The following is a 23,341-nucleotide window of genomic DNA, read 5'->3' as shown; positions in this document are numbered from 1 at the left end:
ATGTCTCAGGATATAGAATTCCTGGTTAGAAGTTTTGTTTTTCCTCTTAAAGCTTTAAATATTTCTTTCTGCTTTATTCTTGCTTGCATGGTTTCTGAGAGGAAGTCAGAGGTAATTCTTATCTTTTCTACTCTTTCAAGTAAGGTTTTAATTTTTTCTCTTCTGACTTCTTTCAGGATTTTTTTTTTTATGTTTGATTTTTCACAGTTTGAATACACATAAGGTGTTGTTTTTTCTCCTGTGTTTTTCTTGCTTAATGTTCTCTGAGTTTCCTTATCTGTGGTTTGGTGTCTGACATTATTACTTGGGAGAAATTCTCAGTCATATGGCTTCACATGTTTCTTCTGGTTTCTCCCCCCAGCCCCCTATCCGCCCAGTGCATTGTCATACCTTGTGTGCTTGTCCCCACAGTTCTCTGATACTCTAGCTTTCTTTCCCAATCTTTTTTCTCTTTGCAATTTCATTTTGGAAGTTTCTACTGACATATCCTCAAGCTCAGAGATCTTTCTTCAGCCAAGCCCTGTCTACTAATAAACCCATCAAAGGCCTCCTTGTTCACGCTACAGTGTTTTGATCTCTAGCATGTCTTTCTGAGTCCTCCTTAGAATTTTCATCTCCCTGCTTACATTGTCCCCTGCCCTCTGTTCTCCCTGATTACATTGTCCCCTGCCCTCTGTTCTCCCACAGTGTCCGCTTTGTCCATTGGAGCTCTTAGCACAGTGGTTGCTGTTCAGCTGCTACCTTGTGTCCCACACCGGATCCTTATTGTGTCCTGAGGTGAGCGGGCTCAGGAGGGTGCAGGCTTGGCTGTTGTGGCACTTGTGCCTGCTTGCTCTGTGTGTGGGATCTCAGGTCCCCGGCCAGGAATCGAACCTGCATCCCCTGCACTGGGAGGTGAATTCTTAACCACTGGACCACCAGGAAAGGCCTGACTTTCCTTCTTCTGACTATAAGGTTTTATGTGTTAAATGTTTACTCAGGATTAAATAATCATAATTCTTAAAAAGTAATCGATCAAATAAGATATTTTATTGAAAAGCAAAGACATTACTTTGCGAACAAAGGTCCGTCTAGTCAAGGCTATGGTTTTTCCTGTGGTCATGTATAGATGTGAGAGTTGGACTGTGAAGAAAACTGAGTGCCGAAGAATTGGTGCTTTTGAACTGTGGTGTTGGAGAAGACTCTTGAGAGTCCCTTGGACTGCAAAGAGATCCAACCAGTCCATTCTGAAGGAGATCAGCCCTGGGTGTTCTTTGGAAGGACTGATGCTAAAGCTGAAACTCCAGTACTTTGGCCACCTCATGCGAAGAGTTGACTCATTGGAAAAGACTCTGATGCTGGGAGGGATTGGGGGCAGGAGGAGAAGGGGAGGACAGAGGATGAGATGGCTGGATGGCATCACTGACTCGATGGACGTGAGTTTGAGTGAACTCCAGGAGTTGGTGATGGACAGGGAGGCCTGGCATGCTGCGATTCATGGGGTCGCAAAGAGTCGGACAGGACTGAGCGACTGAACTGAACTGAAGATATATTCCATATCAAATAAGATATATTGCACATTTTGATAAATAATTATTAATCAAAGTAAAATTTTCTGACTTAAAGTTTGTTAACCCAATCATTTGTCGTTAACCTTCTTAATTTCTAGGAGGTACAACAAAATCTCTTTACTGAAGCTTATCAAATGATATTAATTTTACTTGCTACTCTTGTACTGACAGTCACCTTTTATTAAAGCTGAAATTAGATACATCAGAGCTAAGTTGTCCCTATGAAATCTGAAATCTCACATTTTTGTATTTTCTTAAAATAAGTTGTGAACAATGAGCTGTTTATTCATCTCAAAGTTTTATTTTTCATGTTATCTCAAGATATCTTTATAAATGATAGTCAGACACTTGAGAGTTTATACACATAACACATACATACTATCAAGTTCATTTCATGGTTGAAAACAATTTGGCAGAATTAGAGTAATATAAAATTTGAGGAGGTGGAAGTAATTCAAATTAAACAAAGGTGTTTTCTAAATTGTAGCTGAGATTGCATACTGGAATGCTTTGTCTATACATCCATACATTAATAACTGTTCTCATTTTGAAGGAGGAATCTAATGAACTTGTAGAAATAAATTGTAAATAAACAAGAGACAATTTGAGGCTGCAGTTAGCTAGTAGTTGAGGAGCTTATAACAGGCACTTTAATGGTCCCGTTGTGAAGGATTATGTTTATTTATATATATATATATATATATATACACACACATATATATAATGGGCTTCCTTGGTGGCTCACATGGTAAAGAATCTGCCTGCAATGTGGGAGACCTGGGTTTGATCCTTGAGTCAGGAAGATCCCCTGGAGAACATTCCAATTATGCTAATAGAGACCTGAGAAGTATATAATCAAAGTGAAGAAAGGAGGAAGTGTTGGAAAACACAGCAGAAGATGTGTTGCCAGTAAAAGGTAAATATAGATTTCCAACAGCCAACTGGCAAAAGTTAATGAAATCATTTCTTCCATGGGCTGAGTAAATCATCAAGAAATCAAACAGTCAATCCTAAAGGAAATCAACCCTGAATATCCATTGGGAAGGACTGATGCTGAAGCTGAAGCTCCAAGCCTTTGGCCACCTGATGCAAAGAGCCCACTCATTGGAAAAGACGGATTCTGGGAAAGATTAAGGCAAAAGGAGAAGGGGCAGCAGAGGATGAGAGGTTAGACAGCATCACTGACTCAATGGACATAAAATAGTGGAGGACAGAGGAGCCTGTGGGCTGTAGTCCATGGGGTGGCAAAGAGTTGGACATGACTGGGCGACTGAACAACAACAGATGATCAAGAAGATATAAAATTCTTTCTTACTTCTGATCTATTCTCCTTTTCCTCCAAGTCACAATGTTGATCTGTGGGAAGAAACGGGGGAGGGGGAGGAGATTTTTACTTCATCCTACTTGAAATGAAATAAAATATGCACCTGACACTCATTTGACGTCTTACTTTTCCTGAGATGGTGAAAATGCAGAGAAGACGTGCCTGCAGCAGGCGGTGCTTCCCCTGGTGTGTGTGTGTGTGTGTGTGTGTGTGTGTGTGTGTGTGTATCTGTGTGTGCAAATCCTGACTGTTCTAATAGCACGACAGACAGATAAAGAGATAAGGCAGGGACCCTTGCCCTTGGTTTGTGGCTGTGTTAAAGTGAAGTTCCACTGCTTCCAGTATTTCACACTGACAGCTCCTTTGCTTTGCTCTCAGCAGACTCTCCCTAAGGGGTGATGACTACAGGAGTGTAGTCGGGGCGCAGAAGAGGTAAAGCCATTAAGTTCCCATTCCCATCCCTCCTGCCACCTCAATCTACAGTGTGTCTGGATTTAGAGTGTCTCAACCTAGGGGGAATCACTATGCTTTGACCTTAATAAAAGTATCACCAATATGGGAAACGACTCAACCCTCAGATGGAGGTTATAGTGGCTTGATTAAAAGAAGTTTCTCAGACACCGACATTTGAAATGGTCTGTCCCCTGGGACACTTTCACAGCCTGGGGTACTGCAGTACAGTCAGGTTCAGGATGGAGGAGAGGTACATCTTTCTCTCTCAAAGTGGGTGAAGGGGACTCCACAAGGGGGAAAGAGAGAGAGGAGATCTACATGCAGCTCTACCACATCGCGTTTTTAGGCAGAGCAGTTTCAGGAAGGAGTACTAGCATAAATCAGGGGCTTCCCTGGTGGCTCAGATGGTAAAGAACCCGCCTGCCAGTGCAGGAGATGTGGGTTCGATCTCTGGGTCAGGAGGATCCCCTGGAGAAGGAAATGGCAACCCACTCCAGTATTCTTGCCTGGGAAATCCTATGGACAGAGTAGACTGGTGGGCTACAGTCCATGGGGTTGCAAAGAGCCAGACACAGCTTAACGATTAAACAACAACAGACAACTAGTGTAAAACAACCCCTTTAAAATATATTTTTTATTTGACTGTGCCAGGGCTTACCTGTGGCATGTGGCATCTAGTTCCCTGACCGGAGATTGAATCCAGGCCCACCACTGCATTGGGAATGCAGAGTCTTAGCCACTGGACCATGAGGGAATTCACGAAACAACTACTTTATTTTTAAATTTATATTCTATTTATTTATTTTGCTGTGCTGGGTCTTAGTTGTAGCACATAGCATCTTTGATCTTCATTGGGGCATGTGGGAATTTTAGTTGCTGCATGTGGCATCTAATTCTGTGTGTGTGCATGTGTGTGTGTGCTCAGTTGTGTCCAACTCTTGCAACCCTGTGGACTGCACCTCTCCAGGCTACCCTGTCCATGGGATTTCCCAGGCAAGAAAACAGAAGTGAGTTGCCATTTCCTTCTCCAGGGGACTCTTCCCAACCCCAGGATCGAACTGGAATCTTCTGTATCTCTTGCGTTGGCAAGCAGATTCTTTACCACTGAGCCACCTGGGAAGCCCCCTAATTCCTTGACCAGGGCTCAAACCCAGGCCCCCTGCCTTGAGAGCTCAGAGTCTAGCCACTGGACCACCAGGGAAGTCCCAAAGCAACTTTAATGTACCTATTTTGGTTCCTATGTTAGTTTCCTGTCACTGCTGTTAACAAATTTCCCCACCCTTGGTGGCTTAAAATAACAGGATTACAGTCTTTCATTGTTTGGGAGGCCCAAAGTCAGAAATTCATTTCACTAGGCCAAAATCAGGGTGTCAGCTGGGCTGTATTCCCTCTGGAGGTTGTGGTGGAGATCCACGTCTTGCCTCTTCCAGTTCCTGGAGGCTACTATGCTTTCCTGGCCGCTTTCCTGCAGCCACGCTGCCTTCTCCTCTCTTCTGTGTCAAATCTCCCTCTGCTTTTGTTGTATAAGGACACTTCTGGCTGTATCAAAGGCCCATCCAGATGATCCAGGATAATCTCACTAACTCCTGACCCTTTACTTAATCACTCTTACAAAGACCCTTTTTCTCTATCAGGTAACATTTATAGGTTCTGGGAAATAGGACCTGATATTTTTGTGGGGTGGGCTTCCCAGTTGGTGATAGTGGTAAAGAACCCACCTGCCAATGCAAGAGACGGAAGAGACTTGGGTTCGATCTCTAAATCAGGAAGATCCCCTGGAGGAGGGCATGGCAATTCATTCCAGTATTCTTGCCTGGAGAATCCCATGGACAGAGGAGCCTGGTGGGCTGCAATCCATGGGGCTGCATAGAGACAGACATGACTGAAGCAACTTAGCACACATGCACGCATCTTTGTGGGGCATTATTCAGCTTGTTAGGTGTGTGTGTGTGTGTGTGTGTGCGCACGCACGCTCAGTTGCTCAGTGGTGTTAGACTCGTTGTGACCCCATAGACTATAGCCTGCCAGGTTCCTCTGTCTATGGGATTCTCCTGGCAAGAATACTGGAGTGGGTTGCCATTTCTTCCTCCAAGGGATCTTCCTCCCCCAGGAATCAAACGTGTATCTCTTGTGTCTCCTGCATTGCAGGAGGATTCTTTCTTGTTGAGCCACTGGGGAAGCCCCTCAACCTACTAAGGTACTTAGTAAATATTTTCCATCTACTTTCAGGAGTTTTATGCTGTACTTATAGCACAGAGATGGTGTATAATAAAAGAGGATAATTCTAGTTCCTTAAATTCCAACAGCAGTGAATTCTTTTGGGTTGTATGAAAATATTGCTGGTTGGTCTTCATTTTTATAGTAGTTATGAATTTCAGAATATGTATCTGTGCCTGCACATATGTTCTTATAACATTTTTTAATGATTTCTGGCTGTGTCAGTCTTTGTTGCTGTGTGGGCTTTCTCTAGTTGAGGCCAGTGGGGGCTACTTTCTAGGTGCACGGGCTTCTCATTGCCGAGATTTCTCTTATTGCAGAGCATGGGCTGAATAGTTGTGGCACATGGGCTTGGTTGCTCCATGGCATGTGGGATTTTCCTGGACCAGGGATTGAACCGGTGTCCCTTGCATTCGCAGGCAGATTCTTAACCACTGGACCACCAGGGAAGCCCACATCATGTTCTTATGGTATACTGGCCAATGCAACACTACGATTTCAGGTGCTCTGTAAAATTTTGGAGAGGGAAATCAAGTGGGCCATTCCAATAAGAGAGCCAACACCCACTCATCAAGTTGATCTCCCAGTTTCCAACTTCCACAGAAACTTGAACACCGAATTACATCTCCTGATGCCCAGGATGCTTTCTGAGACAGGCTGATTCACTCCCTCCATAATCTCATAAACCCCAATAAGTATCAGTGATCCCCAGAATCCTTGGGATCCATGTCTAGTTTTTCCCTTGGTTATTGTAATCATAGATACTTGGCGCCATCTGGCTCTAAATTTTGGGGGTTGGGGGTGGGTTCAGAATCATTTACCACATAAAGATCACATATTCCAAAGAAAGCGAGCCATCCAATACACAGCAATGATAAAACAAAAATGAAATCATTATTCAGGCAGGAAGTCCTCTGCATGGCAGATAAAGCACGGTAATGGTATCTCCAGCACATGGGCCCAGGACCAACTATAAATGATCCATTCAAGTCCCTCTGTGCGCACGTGTTAAAGGACTTCCAGATGTCCTCATGGGCAGGCCCTCTGTTCTGTGATCTGGGTCTCCCCCACCATATGGAGCTGATTTGGTGTCGTGATAGAATGATGCAAGATGAAACACTGGCTGCTCTGCTAGCTACAGAAGAGTTGGTAAATTGTTTAAGGCCTCATCATTTGTCTAGTTGGAGGTCCCCACGGCAAATGCCCCCTGATTTCTGTGGGATAAGGAGACGTGGGGACACACCCTAAGGACAGGCTGTCTGTAAAACATAAATGATTATGTCAGAGCCCTGGAAAGACCCCATGTATTCTGGGATCTTATCAGAATCCTCAGTCCACAGCCAGAAGTTTGGAGTGAAGTTGGAGATATGAGATGCAAAGCAGGGTAAGAATCCTCTGTGTGGTGTCCGCCTAGGGTTTTATTTCATAACCGGAGGTGCCCGCTCCTCTTGGTTACAGCTGATGGCCACTCCCACGGCAGCTTTCAGTGATACTTGGAGAGCCAGAGAGAATTAGGATCACATGAGGGTGTTTTTCAGTTGCTAAGTCGTGTCCGACTCTTTGTGACCCCATGGACTGCAGCTCGCCAGGCTTCCCTGTCCTTCACTATGTTCCGGAGTTTGCTCAAATTCACTTCCACTGAGTCGGTGATGCTATCTAACCATCTCATCTTCTGTTGCTCTCTTCTCCTTTGGCCCTCAGTCTTTCCTAGCATGAAGGTCTTTTCCAATGAGTCGGCTCTTTGCATCAGGTGGCCAAAGTATTGGTGTGTGTTTAGAGAACATTTATTTCAACTCTATTTTTCCAAGGAAGAAAAAGGCAAGGGTACGTAATTCATCCATTATTCATATCTTAGGGTCTCTGCCTCCCAATTCCGTTTTTGATGCATATAATATTTATGTTAATTTGCTACATACATATGTATATATATGCTTACATATGTAATATGGAGATACACAATAAGCCAACTCCTGATTATCTGTCCTGTCTTTTATCCTCCACTATCCTCTCTTTTATCCAGGTTTTTCATCCAAGAATGGCTTCTTCCTCTTACCAAGTATAGTTTCTGCAATCACCACTTGGTCTATGTTTATGAAAAGTATATTGTAATTGCCATTCTCTTCAGCTCAACCCCTGAAGAATGCTTCCAAAAGAAAAGAACAAAAATTTCTAACCCAAATGCCAAAATATTTATGCTGAAATCAGATAAAAATGAAGTTTGTAGAGATGTGCCATTTCAACTTCTTTGCGTCTTCTTGATTATTGGTACTTGCTATAGTCTGAGTGTTTGTGTCCCCCAAAATTTGTATGTTGAAATCCTAATCCCTCAGTGTAATAGTACCAGGAAGTGGGGCCTTTGGGAGGTGATTAGGTCAGGAGCATAGAGCCCCTGGGAATGGAATTAGTGCCCTTACAAAAGAGACCTCATGTAACTGCCTCCCAATTTCTGGTCCAATGCCCTTTCTGCACACGTGGATGGCCTGTCTGTAATGGGTGTCATCTTAAACAAGGTCGTCTTGATTTGAAAATCGAAGGGAAGTCCACTGCATTGAAATGCTTGGATCAGAAGCTGCTGTCAGGTGAGTTGGACTCAAGTATTGGGAGGAAAAGCCAGAGCCACCTGTTACCAAAAGCTTGTCTGCTTTGCTGACCTTCTGTAATAGTAGTTCTCATCAAATTCCACTGTCAGTTTCACTGCCTCTGTGTGGCAGGTAGATGCAAGACATAATCAAGCTTCATATGCATAAACATACTCAGAGATAAGACACACAAAGATAAATTGGTACCCAGCATCATGAAATATAGATGTTTTGGCAAATACAAATATAGTTGTTTTGGCTAATACAAGGACGCGTTCATGCTCAGTCACTTCAGTTGTGTCCAACACTTTGCAACCCCATGGACTGTGGCCTGCCAGGCTTGTCAGTCTGGGGGGCTCTCGAAGCAAGAATACTTGAGTAGGTTGCTGTGCCCTCTTCCAGGGGATCTTCCCAACCCAGGGATCAAACCTGTGTCTCCTGCCTCTCCTGCATTGCAGATTCCTTACTGCTGAGCCACTGGGGAAGCCCCACAAGGATGTGCTGTGGCTTAATCTTTACATCATTTTCTCTTCCTGGTCACTAGCCACCAAAGACAGTAATTAATGTTCTGACCCATCTGCATGCCTCCACTTACTCTTCCTGCCTTTTTTCACATTTCCACCAAAAATAATGTCCTCTGTATGTCAGTCTTCTGTCTCAAAAGCCATCAATAGCTTCCTGTTGCCTGTTGAGTAATGATGATGCCTTGTCTTAGGGCATTCTAAGCCCAGCACCAAAACTGGTGAGTAGGTTTCAATTACTGCACCCACCCTGATGGATTTTGCCCTCCCTGCCTGGAGCCTCTTGTTGAAAAGGGATCTGATGCTACATCTGAACTCAATAAGAAGGCGCACCATGATTGATAGAGGATGTCTGCCATGATGTGGTATCTGGGAGTGAAGGCCCAAGGCTACATATTTCCCAGCCCTACCAGACAGGATCTGGTCTCTTCTGTCACTCTATCTCTATCCCACCTCTTTGCTTTAGCAACTCCAGGTTGTATTATGTTCAGTTAAGGGAAGATAAAAAAGTGCAGCAATGTCTTCCTCATTAGATTGTCAGATATTTAGAAATACCCAATCTATTCCACCTCTTAAAACCTTCTGTATCCAGCCCCTCCATGCCATGCTCTTTGCCTCTGCTTTAGTTCAGACTCTCGTCAGCTCTAACCTGGACTATTTGATTATTCTCCTGTCTGATCATCATTTTATTGTGTATTAAACTCTTCAGTGGCTCTCATTTCAATTGCTTTTACTTGGCTTCTAACCACTCACCCTCCCAATGTTTTAGCTAATGCTAACCCAACAGTATCTCTACCATACCTTTAAATGCAACCTATTTTTTTTTTAATGTAGACCATTTTTTTAAGGTCTTTATTGAATTTGTTACAATACTGCTTCTGTTTTTTACCAAAAAACAAACAAAACCAAAATAAACAAAGCAATGTTTCTGGAATGATTTTGTCTTATAATTCTGTCTTATGTATTATAAGTCCTGTCCCATTTTCACTTGCTTTCTAATATTCTGTACGTAGTAAAATATGACCACAGGGAGTTGAATATGGCCCCAACAAAAGATACATCCACCTCTTGAGCCCCAGATTCTGTGCATATGACCTTATTTTGAAAAAGCAACTTTGTAGATGTAATGAAGTCAATGGTCTTGAGATGGGAATCAAACTAGATTATCCACTGGGACCTGATACCAATGACAAATGTCCTTATAAGAGACAGAGGTAAGAAGACAAACACAGAAGTGAATGCCATGAAGATGTAGGCAAAGATGGGGGTTAGGCAGCTGCAAGCCAAGGACCATCTGGAGCTTGCAGAATCTAGAAGATGCAAGGAAGGATTCTCCATCTTGAACCTTCAGAGGGAGCATGGCCCTGCCAACAGCTTGACTTTGGACTCTTGGTCTCCAGGACTATGAGAGAATAAATTTCTGTCCTTTGAAGTCACCAAGTTTGTGAGAATTTGGTATGGCAGTCCAAAGAAACTAAGTGATATTCCTGCTATGGCCATCTACAAAATCAACCAATCTCTAGACTTATTTTGTTGGCCCTACCTTGCAGCATGCAGGATCTTAGTTCCCCAGCCAGGGATGGAACCTCTGCCCCCTACATTGGGAGCACAGACTCTTAACCACTGGACCACCAGGGAAGTCCCTACTAATCTCTAGATTTTTGCACTCATGTGTGTGTGTTGGTCACTCAGTCCAGTCCAACTCTTTGAGACCCCCATGGACTGTAGCGTTCCAGGCTCCTCTGTCCATGGAATTCTCCAAGCAAGAATACTGGAGGGGGTTGCCATTTCTCACCCAGGGGATCTTCCCCACCCAGGGATCGAACCTAGGTCTCTTGCATTGCAGACAGATTTTATTGCCTGAGTCACCAGGGAAGCCCCTTTGCACTCATAACGAAGTTCAATTTCTAGCAGCTAGAGATATTCTAAGCTAGACCAGGAGGGTCAATATGAGTCTGTTTTCACATTTTTTACATCAAAATGAATCCTGCTCTTATTCTAAGCCCATGATATATTCCACTAATCTTCCAAACTGTGGATTCAGTTCAGCTCATTTCCCACTTATTGATCCAGGACAACAGCTTTATCAGGCTGAGTTCCAAATTCAGATTAATTTTCCTTTTCACTGGGCCTTTTTAAATGGAGTTTAATGATAGCAAAGTACACGTTCCAAGCTCCTTTTGAAAATTTAACTCCATACCTAGTTGGGAAACCCAAGAAGATTTGAACAAAGTATCAATAAATATCCCATTTTCAGCCATGGTCCATCCCTACCCTGGAGACAGGGATCAAGACCATCCCCATGGAAAAGAAATGCAAAAAAGCAAAATGGCTGTCTGGGGAGGCCTTACAAATAGCTGTGAAAAGAAGAGGAACGAAAACCAAAGGAGAAAAGGAAAGATATAAGCATCTGAATGCAGAGTTCCAAAGAATAGCAAGGAGAGATGAGAAAGCCTTCTTCAGTGATCAATGCAAAGAAATAGAGGAAAACAACAGAATGGGAAAGACTAGAGATCTCTTCAAGAAAATTAGAGATACCAAGGGAACATTTCATGCAAAGATGGGCTCAATAAAGGACAGAAATGGTATGGACCTAACAGAAGCAGAAGATATTAAGAAGAGGTGGCAAGAATACACAGAAGAACTGTACAAAAAAGATCTTCATGACCAAGATAATCACGATGGTGTGATCACTCACCTGGAGCCAGACATCCTGGAATGTGAAGTCAAGTGGGCCTTAGAAAACATCACTACGAACAAAGCTAGTGGAGGTGATGGAATTCCAGTTGAGCTATTTCAAATCCTGAAAGATGACTCTGTGAAAGTGCTGCACTCAATATGCCAGCAAATTTGGAAAACTCAGCAGTGGCCACAGGACTGGAAATGGTCAGTTTTCATTCCAATCCCAAAGAAAGGCAATGTCAAAGAATGCTCAAACTACTGTACAATTGCACTCATCTCACATGCTAGTAAAGTAATGCTCAAAATGCTCCAAGCCAGGCTTCAGCAATATGTGAACCGTGAACTTCCTGATGTTCAAGCTGGTTTTAGAAAAGGCAGAGGAACCAGAGATCAAATTGCCAACATCTGCTGGATCATGGGAAAAGCAAGAGAGTTCCAGAAAAACATCTATTTCTGCTTTATTGACTGTGCCAAAGCCTTTGACTGTGTGGATTACAATAAACTGGGGAAAATTCTGAAAGAGATGGGAATACCAGACCACCTGATCTGCCTCTTGAGAAACCTATATGCAGGTCAGGAAGCAACAGTTAGAACTGGATATGGAACAACAGATTGGTTCCAAATAGGAAAAGGAGTACGTCAAGGCTGTATATTGTCACCCTGCTTATTTAACTTCTATGCAGAGTACATCATGAGAAGCACTGGGCTGGAAGAAGCACAAGCTGGAATCAAGATTGCCGGGAGAAATATCAATAACCTCAGATATGCAGATGACAGCACCCTTATGGCAGAAAGTGAAGAGGAACTAAAAAGCCTCTTGATGAAAGTAAAAGAGGAGAGTGAAAAAGTTGGCTTAAAGCTCAACATTCAGAAAACGAAGATCATGGCATCTGGTCCCATCACTTCATGGGAAATAGATGGGGAAACAGTGTCAGACTTTATTTTTGGGGGCTCCCAAATCACTGCAGATGGTGACTGCAGCCATGAAATTAAAAGGTGCTTATTCCTTGGAAGGAAAGTTATGACCAACCTAGACAGCATATTGAAAAGCAGAGACATTACTTTGCCAACAAAGGTCCGTCTAGTCAAGGCTATGGTTTTTCCAGTGGTCATGTATGGATGTGAGAGTTGGACTGTGAAGAAAGCTGAGTGCTGAAGAATTGATGCTTTTGAACTGTGGTGTTGGAGAAGACTCTTGAGAGTCCCTTGGAGTACAAGGAGATCCAACCAGTCCATTCTAAAGGAGATCAGCCCTGGGTGTTCTTTGGAAAGAATGATGCTAAAGCTGAAACTCCAGTACTCCGGCCACCTTATGAGAAGAGTTGACTCATTGGAAAAGACTCTGATGCTGGGAGGGATTGGGGGCAGGAGGAGAAGGGGATGACAGAGGATGAGATGGCTGGATGGCATCACTGACTCGATGGATGTGAGTTTGAGTGCACTCCGGGAGTTGGTGATGGACAGGGAGGCCTGGCGTGCTGCGATTCATGGGGTCACAAAGAGTCAGACATGACTGAGTGAATGAACTGAACTGAACTGAACTGAGTAGATGAGAAGTGGTATCTCACTGGGGTCTTGATTTACATTTTCCTGCTGACTAATTACACTGAGCATCTTTTCATGTGCTTCTTGGGCCATTTTTATATCCACCCTAGAGAAATGTCTATCCACATTCTTTGTCCATATTTTACACATCCAAGAAATTTAAACCAAAGAACTCTTAAAAAGCAGGAGAGACTACGGTGAAGGAAACTAGGAAGAGCTCAATGAATCTAATGATGGTGTATCCTAGACCATGGGGCAGTTAGTGTGCAGGAGAAAACTGGAAAATAAGATACCTGGGAAGAGTCCCCTAAGAGCAGAACAAATAGAAATTATTTGAAAATTAAGACAAACATAAACACAATGAATATTTTGATACATATTTATATGACTAATGTTTTAGCCATTTCTTATTCTAATATCTTGCCACTTGTATTTTCCTTGAGGAATGCATTTTTCAATGTGACTTAATCTTTAAAATTATCTTAAACACTGGTAAGTTCTGGCAAGTACAGCTTCTATTTCAATTAATATAATGTCATGGCTTTGAATTCAGTTTTGCAATGAACCAGTGAACCAGTGAAGTTGCTCAGTCATATCTGATTCTTTGCGACCCCATGGACTGTAGCCTACCAGGCTTCTCCATCCATGGAAGGAGTTGGTTGCCATTTCCTTCTCTAGGGGATCTTCCCGACCTAGGGATAAAACCCAGGTCTCCCGCATTACAGGCAGACGCTTTACTGTCTGAGCCACCAGAGAAGCCCAGTTTTGCAATGATGTGTACATCAAAGCTATTTTTTAGTGCATTTCTGTTTCTAGATTTCTTTAGTAAAAACATTATTTTTACCATGGTCCTATGCACCACCATAATTTGTTTTCCATATAATCACTGTAAGCTGTTTTATGTTAAATACTTAACTCTTCAATTTAATTTAAATAGAATTTATAATAATGTCAGATATTTAATCTTTGACAGAAGGAAATTTTAAAAGCTTAACTCTGATGTTATTTTTATGTAGATCATTACACTACTCATAAATAATCAGATTTGATTCCTTTCTTTTACTTTTTTGTGTTTTATTTTTTGCACTGTCAGGGACTTTCTGAGCAGTAATATTGGGCATCTTTGCCTTGTTTCTGACTTCAGTGAGGATACTTTGGGTATTTCACTATTAAAATTGTGCTTACTTTCAAGTTGAAGAAAATCTTTTTTAAAGTACAAGGAATACCCATTTATTCTGAATTAAGATTTAAGTCAGGAATGAATATTGAATTTTATCAAATGTCAAACTTGTATTATAACATTGTGGACAATCTTTAAGTGAATTTCCTACAGTGATACATAAATACTCAGTTTTCATAAATACATGGAGCAAAAAGCTAGAAAATCTTTGTTCAGTTCAGTTCAGTCACTCAGTTGTATCTGACTCTTTGCAACCCCATGAACCACAGCACGCCAGGCCTCCCTGTCCATCACCATCTCCCGGAGTTCACTCAAACTCACATCCATCGAGTCAGTGATGCCATCCAGCCATCTCATCCTCTGTCATCCCCTTTTCCTCCTGCCCCCAATCCCTCCCAGCATCAGAGTCTTTTCCAATGAGTCAACTCTTCCCATGAGGTGGCCAAAGTACTGGAGTTTCAGCTTTAGCATCATTCCTTCCAAAGAACACCCAGGGCTGATCTCCTTTAAAATGGACTGGTTGGATTTCCTTGCAGTCCAAGGGACTCTCAAGAGTCTTCTCCAACACCGCAGTTCAAAAGCATCAATTCTTCAGCACTCAGCTTTCTTCACAGTCCAACTCTCGCATCCATACATGACCACTGGAAAAACCATAGCCTTGACTAGACGGACCTTTGTTGGCAAAGTAATGTCTCTGCTTTTCAATATGCTATCGAGGTTGGTCATAACTTTTCTTCCAAGGAGTAAGCGTCTTTTAATTTCATGGCTGCAATCACCATCTGCAGTGATTTTGGAGCCCCCCAAAATAGAGTCTGACACTGTTTCCAGTGTTTCCCCATTTATTTCCCATGAAGTGATGGGACCAGATGCCATGATCTTCGTTTTCTGAATGTTGAGCTTTAAGCCAACTTTTTCACTCACCTCTTTCACTTTCATCAAGAGGCTTTTTAGTTCCTCTTCACTTTCTGCCATAAGGGTGCTGTCATCTGCATATCTGAGGTTATTGATATTTCTCCTGGCAGTCTTGATTCCAGCTTGTGCTTCTTCCAGCCCAGTGCTTCTCATGATGTACTCTGCATATAAGTTAAATAAGCAGGGTGACAATATACAAACCTTGACGTACTCCTTTTTCTATTTGGAACCAGTCTGTTGTTCCATGTCCAGTTCTAACTGTTGCTTCCTGACCTGCATATAGGTTTCTCAAGAGGCAGGTCAGGTGGTCTGGTATTCCCATCTCTTTCAGAATTTTCCACAGTTTATTGTGATCCACACAGTCAAAGGCTTTGGCATAGTCAATAAAGCAGAAATAGATTTTTTTCTGGAACTCTCTTGCTTTTTCCACAATCCAGTGAATGTTGGCAATTTGATCTCTTGTTCCTCTGCCTTTTCTAAAACCAGCTTGAGCATCTGGAAGTTCACGTATTGCTGAAGCCTGGCTTGGAGAATTTTGAACATTACTTTAGTAGCATGTGAGATGAGGGCAATGTGCAGTAGTTTGAGCATTCAAAAACAATAACAAAATCTTTGTTACATTGTTGCTAAGGTGGGACCAGAAGAAACCTCTATGATCTTGGGTCTATTCTCAAGTTTCTAAGGAAACAGAAAGTCTCATGCATTGTAGTGGGAATGTCATCTTGAATAATTGTAATGGATGGCAATCATTAGGTCAGATATCTGTCAAAATTATGAATACAAGAACTCATTGACTAAGAAAATTCTGTTCCATGAATTTATCCTGTCAACATATTCTCAAATGTCTAATGTGACACATATATGAGATTATTCATTTCAGCACACAGAGTGGTAGCCAAAAGTCAGAAAGCAATCCAAATATCCATCAGTATAAGGCTGCTTAAATAAATTATGGCAACACTCATATGATGGAATAAAGCATAAGCATAAGAAGATAAGAAAGCTCTTCATTTATTCAAGTGGAAGAATTTGCTAAGATACATTATGAAACCTAAAAGGCTATTTTAGAACAATATACCTTGATGCTACATATGTGGGTTAGAAAGGGACAGGGGAATAAATTTAGAGCTGCTCTACCTTCAAATGGGCTTCCCTCATTGCCAGTTGGTAAACAATCTGCCTGCAGTGCAGGAGACCTGGGTTTGATTCCTGGGTCAGGAAGATCCCCTGGAGAAGGAAATGGCAATCCACTCCAGTATTCTTGCCTGGAGAATCCCATGGACAGAGGAGCCTGTCAGGCTACAGTCCATGGCGTTGCAAGGGTTGGACACAACTTAGTGATGGAACCACCACCACCCACCTTCAAAATATATTTGGGATATGACTTCTTGTTACCAACCTCATTGCCACCACCTGGGTCCGCATCTCCCTCATCTCCTGTGGGATGACCGAGATGGTTCTCCAGATGAGTCATTGCTTCTGAACTTGCTTCTGGGTTGTCTGTTGTCAACACAGGGCTATTCTTCTTAAAAGATGTCTCTTCTGCCCTTCAAGGATTTCCCAGCTTCTTCAGAGACCTAAAGGTGACCTGAAGAACCACGGCTCCTCGACTCTCACTCCCATCCACTTTGCTCCAGCCGTAGGAAATCTTCATGGCATCGCTCACGAGCATCTTCTCTCTTCCAGGTTTTTTTGCCTTTGGTCCCTTCCTGGAGGGTTCCTCTCAGGACACCGACATAAGCAGCTCATCCTGTTTCTTCAAGTCTTGACTCAAAAGTTGTTTTCTTAGGGCTATCCTGACCTCCATTTCTAATATTTCAAGCCACCCCCACATTAATATTTCAAATCCATTTTTTCTGATATTTTTCCTTTGTAATACTTGTTATTTACATTTTTTACATTTTAATCCCCCCCATCTCTCCTAATAGAATGAAAAACCCTATGATGGCAAAGTTATTTTGCTGCTAAGTTGCTTCAGTCATGTCCGACTCTGTGCGACCCCATAGACGGCAGCCTACCAGGCTCCTCGGTCCCTGGGATTCTCCAGGCAAGAATACTGGAGTGGGTTGCAGAAATCCCTATTACCAAATCCTTAGTATTTTGCTCATAGTAAGTGCTCGTTTTTTTTTTTTTTTAATAAATATGAGAATTAATGACTATAATTAAAATATTTCTGGAATATCACTTGGAAACTGGTGACACAGTTTTCAACAGCTTTCAACAATAAGTTGCTGAAAATACCACCTTTTCTCTCATGCTTACGTGTAACAGGCAGCTCTGAAGCCTTATTCTGTTGACGACGCTCACAGCTACGGCAGCAATGACACCACCAATAACAACACTGACTGAGCACTTGCTCGGCACCCTGATTCCTTTCGTCGTACTTATTTTAGTGAAAAATAACTTGTGATATATTTTATATCTAATATAATGATTCCATCTAACAGCAGAGTGTTGGGAAAGTGAACGTGTTAGTTGCTCAGTTGTGTCCAATTCATTGCGACCCTATTGACTATAGCCTGCCCAGCTCCTGTTTCTGTGGAATTCTCCAGGCAAGAATACTGAGTAGGTTGCCATTCCCTCCTCTGGAAGATCTTCCTGACCCAGGAATTGAACCTGGGTCTCTTGCATCGCATGCAGACTCTTTACCATCTGAGCCACCAGGGAAGCTATATCCAAGATTTGTTGGCCTGGAAGCTGTGTTCAGGGCTATGGAAAGGTAGCCTAATGGTATTAGGCACCATACATAACACCTCATTAGCAGCGTTAGGCCTGTTCTATAGATTAGAGTCAGACAGGGCTGAGCGACTGAACTGAACTGTACTGACAGATTAGAATATAAAATTAAGGGATATATACTAAATATTATATTTAGCAAATAAGTCATTGCCAGAATAATAAAGAAAAATAAATCCTGCAAACCAAAAACAAAGAACCCAATTAAAAATATGCAAAAACCCTCAATGTAACTGTATGCAAAGAAGGTATACAAATTGTCAAAAGATATTCTCACAAAACCAGTTCAAAGCAGCTCTGTTTTAAAAGCCTAACCTCAACAACCCAAACATCCAGCAATAGGAGAGTAAACTATTACACATTTGTACAAAATAATATTACTCACTAATAAAAAGAATGAACTACTGTTACACTCAGCAACACAGATGAATCTCAGTCGCTACGTTGAGTGAGAGAAGCCCAGGCCCTAAAGAGTGTGTGTTGTGTGGTGCCAGCGGAGGCACAAGCAATCCATGGTCATCAAAATTTGAATAGTGGTTAGTTTTGGGGGAGGATCGGTGAGAAAAGACTCAAGGAAATTTCTGGGGAGATGGCAACATTTTCTATCTTGCTCTGTGCTGTGGTAACGTTTGTTACTACTTGTTAATTATGCCAATTAAAAACAAAAAGACTAAAGAAGAGGGGAATAAAAAGCAATTTATCAAGTTATGTCCCAAGACTACAGGGCACCTGGTAGACCTGGCTTTCTCATCATAGCTGACAGGTTCCCTGAGATCACCACAGGCTCCAGGGCTTGCTCCCTGCCCTGCTGGTAGGTGTCATAGCTCTATAAATCCATTCAGCCTAGGTGTACATCACTGCTGCCTGGTCCTCAATAGGCTGAGGCTGGTGATAGATGCCATCAAACCCAGTCACTGCCTCAGGGCTGGGCTGCTTCAGACGCAGGGGGACAGAAGGGTGCATCAAAAAGTCACCGCAATGCACTTCACCCAAAATTAAGTGCTAAGGGATGATAATGGGGCTTTTATGCCACATGTATGTTTTCCTTTCCATTAAATCTCAGATATGCTGTTTGCTTTGGTATCCTTAGTGCAGGCTGCTTTGAAATCCATAGGGGGAAAGAAACCCGTCATTAAGTCCAGCAGCCCAGCCCAGCAATGCAGTGGTGCTCTTATTTGGTTTTCCTTCTGTAAATATTTGTGCTCTCTCAGGCTAAGGAGTGGCCTGTGCCGAGACTAAAATATCCCCATTTATAAATCCTCCAGGTGCAGCAGGGAAAGCCTGACCCATCACCCTGCCCCTGCAATGACCCCAACCTCACTCTCGCAGACCACCCTCCAGGCTGCTCCCAATGCAGACCCGTGATCACCTCTCCAGGTTGACTGCAGGAGAGGATGAACCTGAAATCGAGCGGTTATTGCAAACCCGATTTTTTCAGTCCAAAGGTGAAGGTTACTTTGCATCTCATCGCTGCCCTAAGCTTGTTAATGAAAAGATGGAAAAACAATATTGATAACAGTGAAGTCCAATTTGTCCAGAAATGAAGGCTGATTTGTCACAGAAATAAAACAGAAGACAAATGGAAAAGCTAAATATACAGTAAGACCAATAATGGAAAGAAAATTGTAAAAGACTTAAAGAAATATTTCTTTTTCTACTGGGTGTATTTATCTGGGTTTTCAAATTTCTGCTTTTCACAAGAGGCTCATGATGTGGATTCTAATCCCAAATAAGAGGTCAGACTGAGGCTTAATTATCTTCCATTGCTAAATCCAACTGACTTAACAGCTAAGGGAATTTTGTCCATTCATTCAATAACATTTATTGAACTGCATAGTATTCCAGATGTTGGACTTATTCATTTACTTTTTTAAACTTTCCATTTTTACATGTCTATAAATTCACTTCCTCTTTCCTTTTCCTAAATTCTTATCAAGCTAATTCGTGTCAAAACTATGATATTTCATGCATTTCTAAGTTTTATCTTATATAAATTCCCCTATTTGCCTTATGATAAGGAGCAAGTGAAGTACTCTTGATAAAAGCATATGAAAATATTTTTCATCTTAAATACATTTCAAAGAATAATCAGAGTCTTAGACTTTTGTTGGAAAAGGAAAACATCAAAGTTAATCTTTGTGATTTTAATAACCTTATAAAAATGGGAACAGAACAAAAACTAGGGAATGAAAGCTGACATGAGATCAGAAATTTTTATAGTAAAAAACAGGATTGCTGAATTTAGAAATGCAGTACAGAAAAAATATTTATGGCAAAACCCCAAACCTCTACCCTCTTTAAAAAAGGGATAACTACAGATAGTCTATGGGGTCAGTTCTTCATTTCTGTGAAACAGTTACTTATGTTACAAAGCAAGCCAAGTCTTTAGAAAGAAATGAAAAAAATTCATATCTCTGATCATAGAGCCTAACATATATGGGATAAAAAATGGAATAGAGAGACTGATTCATATGAAAAATCAAGTATTCTAAATAAAATGTCAACAAATCAAATATACCAGTATATATACTCGTATACACACACACACACACACACACACACGCACACACAAAGTGGTAAAGAACCTGTCTGCCAATGCAAGAAACACAGGTTTGATCCCTGAGTTGAGAAGATCCTCTGGAGAAGGGAATGTCTATCCACTCCAGTACCTTTGCCTGGAGAATCCCATGGACAGAGGAGCCTAGTAGGCTTCAGTCCATAGGGTAGCAAAGAGTCAGACACAACTGAAGCGACTTGGCACACATATGAGGAATAAAATTCATATTTTATGGCAAGACAAAAATAATTTAAATATAAGAAATTTTCTTTGCCCTTTGGCCTCTCATCTCCCCACTGTGCACTGTGTCTGCATTAGGTATTGACCAAACCCCCGTCATTGGCAGAAACATCTCTGCTCAACCATAAATAGCAACATTCTCATCACATCAACAACACAACTTAAAAGATAACACTCCTTCTGTTCTTACAAGGGATCTCAATGACCAACCACTTTGTACTTGCAGATCTGAATCATGTAAACTGTCAATAATACATCAGTTAATGCTCAACCTTCCGTCTCAAAAAAACTTCTATAACTGCCTGGATTTCTAATGGGCAGAACAGTTCTTCAGCATTCTGAGATGCTTTCCCCAGGTTATAATCCTCAAATGTGACTCAAATAAAATCTTTCATTTCTTTTTTGGATCGACTAATTAATTTTTCATTGACATATATATTCTAGTATATATACCCATTTCTGTGGATAGCAGGATTTAGCATGTGACAAGTCTGTGGCTCCAGATGATAAACAATCTGCCTGCAGTGCAGGAGACACAGGTTTGATCCCTGGGTTGGGAAGATCCCCTGGAGAAGGGAATGGCTATCCACTCCAGTATTTTTGCCTGGAGAATCCCATGGACAGAGAAGCTGACAGGCTATGGTCCATGGGGTTGCAAAGATTTGGAAACAACTGAATGACTAACACATACACACACATGTTTTTATGGTAGCCACTGGGTTCAAGTCTGAACTTGAACTGACTTTCTGGGGATAGTCATCCTGTTCCCTTAGAACTTACCAAAGCCTGGACCCAGAGTAGAGTCCATATAGTAATCAGCTGAGCAAACTAGTCACTTTCCAGCCTCCTTAGTGGGGTTGTAGTAGCTGCTACTGCCCGTAGGCAGACGCCTTTCCTTATCAATCGACGTGATTGTTTAGAGAAATAAGCAACCACCTGAGTAAGGGGGCTCAGTATTTGAGCTAACACCTAAGGGCGATTCCTCTTCTTTTTTTTCTTTTTTTTTCTGTGTGTGTGTGTGTTTTAAGTAGATGATAATTACTTTACAATATTGTGATGGCTTCTGCCATACATCAACATGAATCAGCCAAAGGTATACATATGTCTCCGGCTCCTTGAACCCTTCTCCCACCTCCTTCCCCATCCCACCTGTCTAGGTTGTCACAGAGCACCAGCTTTGGTTTCCCTGCATCACACAGCAAATTCCCAAGGGCTATCTATTTTACATATGATAATGTGCATGTTTCAATGCTATTCTCTCAATTCATCCCACTCTTTTCTTCCCCCACTGAATCCTAATATGTGACAAGATGCTCAACATCGCTCATTATTAGAGAAATGCAAATCAAAACTACAATGAGGTATCATCTCACACCAGTCAGAATGGTCATCATCAAAGAAATCTACAAATAATTAAGGCTGGAGAGGATGTACAAAAAGGGAACCATCTTGCACTGTTGGGAATGCAAATTGAGACAGTCACTATGGAGAACAATATGGAGATTTATTAAAAAAAAAAACAAAACTCTGGAATAAAACTATCATATGACCCAGCAATCTCACTACAGGGTATACCCCAAGGAAACAATAATTGAAAAAGACACATGTACCACAATGTTCAATGCAGCATTATTTCTAATAGCTGGGTCATGGAGGCAACCTAGATGTCCATCAGCAGATAAGTAGATAAGGAAGTTGTGATACATATCAGTTTAGTCACTCAGTCATGTACAACTCTTCGCGACCTCATGGACTGCAGCACACCAGGCCTCCCTCCCTGTCCACCACCAACTCCCAGAGTTTACTCAAACTCATGTCCATTGAGTCGGTGATGCCACCCAACCATCTAACCCTCTGTCATCCACTTCTCTTCCTGCTTTTCAATGTTTCCCAGCATCAGGGTCTTTTCTAATGCATCAGTTCTTCTCATCAGGTGGCCAAAGTACTAGAGTTTCAGCTTCAGCATCTGTCCTTCCAATGAATATTCAGGACTGATTTCCTTTAGGATGGACTGGTTGGATCTCCTTGCAGTCCAAGGGACTCTCAAGAGTCTTCTCCAACACCACAGTTCAAAAGCATCAATTCTTTGGGACTCAGCTTTCTATACAGTCCAACCTTTACATCCATACGCGACCACTGGAAAAACCATAGCTTTGACTAGATGGATCTTTGATGACAAAGTAATATCTCTGCTTTTTAGTATGCTGTCTAGGTTGGTCATAGCTTTTCTTCCAAGGAGCAAGCATCTTTTAATTTCATGGCTGCAGTCACCATTTGCAGTGATTTTGGAGTCCAAAAAACTAAAGTCTGCCACTGTTTCCATTGTTTCTCCATCTATTTGCCATGAAGTGATGGGACCAGATGCCATGATCTTAATTTTTTGAATGTTGAGCTTTAAGCCAACTTTTTCACTCTCCTCTTTCACTTTCATCAAGAGGCTCTTTAGTTGTTCTTCGCTTTCTGCCATAAGTGTGGTGTCATCTGCATATCTGAGGTTATTGATATTTCTCCGGGCAATCTTGATTCCAGCTTGTGCTTCATCCAGTCCAGCATTTCTCGTTATGTACTCTGCATATAAGTTAGATAAGCAGGGTGACAATACAGCCTTGACATACACCTTTTCCTATTTGGAATCAGTCTGTTGTTCCATGTCAAGTTCTAACTGTTGGTTCTTGACCTGCATACAAATTTCTCAGGAGGCAGGTCAGGTGGTCTGGTATTCCCATCTCTTTCAGAATTTTCCACAGTTTGTTCTGATCCACACAGTCAAAGGCTTTGGCATAGTCAATAAAGCAGAAATAGATGCTTTTCTGGAATTTTCTTGCTTTTTCTATGATCTAACGGA

The 23,341-nt window shown here is 41.9% G+C and overlaps 1 long non-coding RNA gene across 1 annotated transcript; it reads left to right on the top strand.

The window, feature by feature from the left end:
* Positions 1–7,255: 7,255 nt before the first annotated feature.
* On the top strand, positions 7,256–19,048 carry LOC129649253 (uncharacterized). Its single transcript, XR_008713040.1, has 3 exons — positions 7,256–7,368; positions 8,055–8,123; positions 18,965–19,048. It is a non-coding gene; the product is annotated as an uncharacterized LOC129649253 (long non-coding RNA).
* Positions 19,049–23,341: the final 4,293 nt, after the last annotated feature.

The sequence above is a fragment of the Bubalus kerabau genome, chromosome 4, assembly GCF_029407905.1.
Source record: "Bubalus kerabau isolate K-KA32 ecotype Philippines breed swamp buffalo chromosome 4, PCC_UOA_SB_1v2, whole genome shotgun sequence".
NCBI lineage: Eukaryota > Metazoa > Chordata > Mammalia > Artiodactyla > Bovidae > Bubalus > Bubalus kerabau.
Note: the sequence above shows the minus strand (reverse complement) of the source record. Positions and strands in the feature narration are given on the sequence as shown.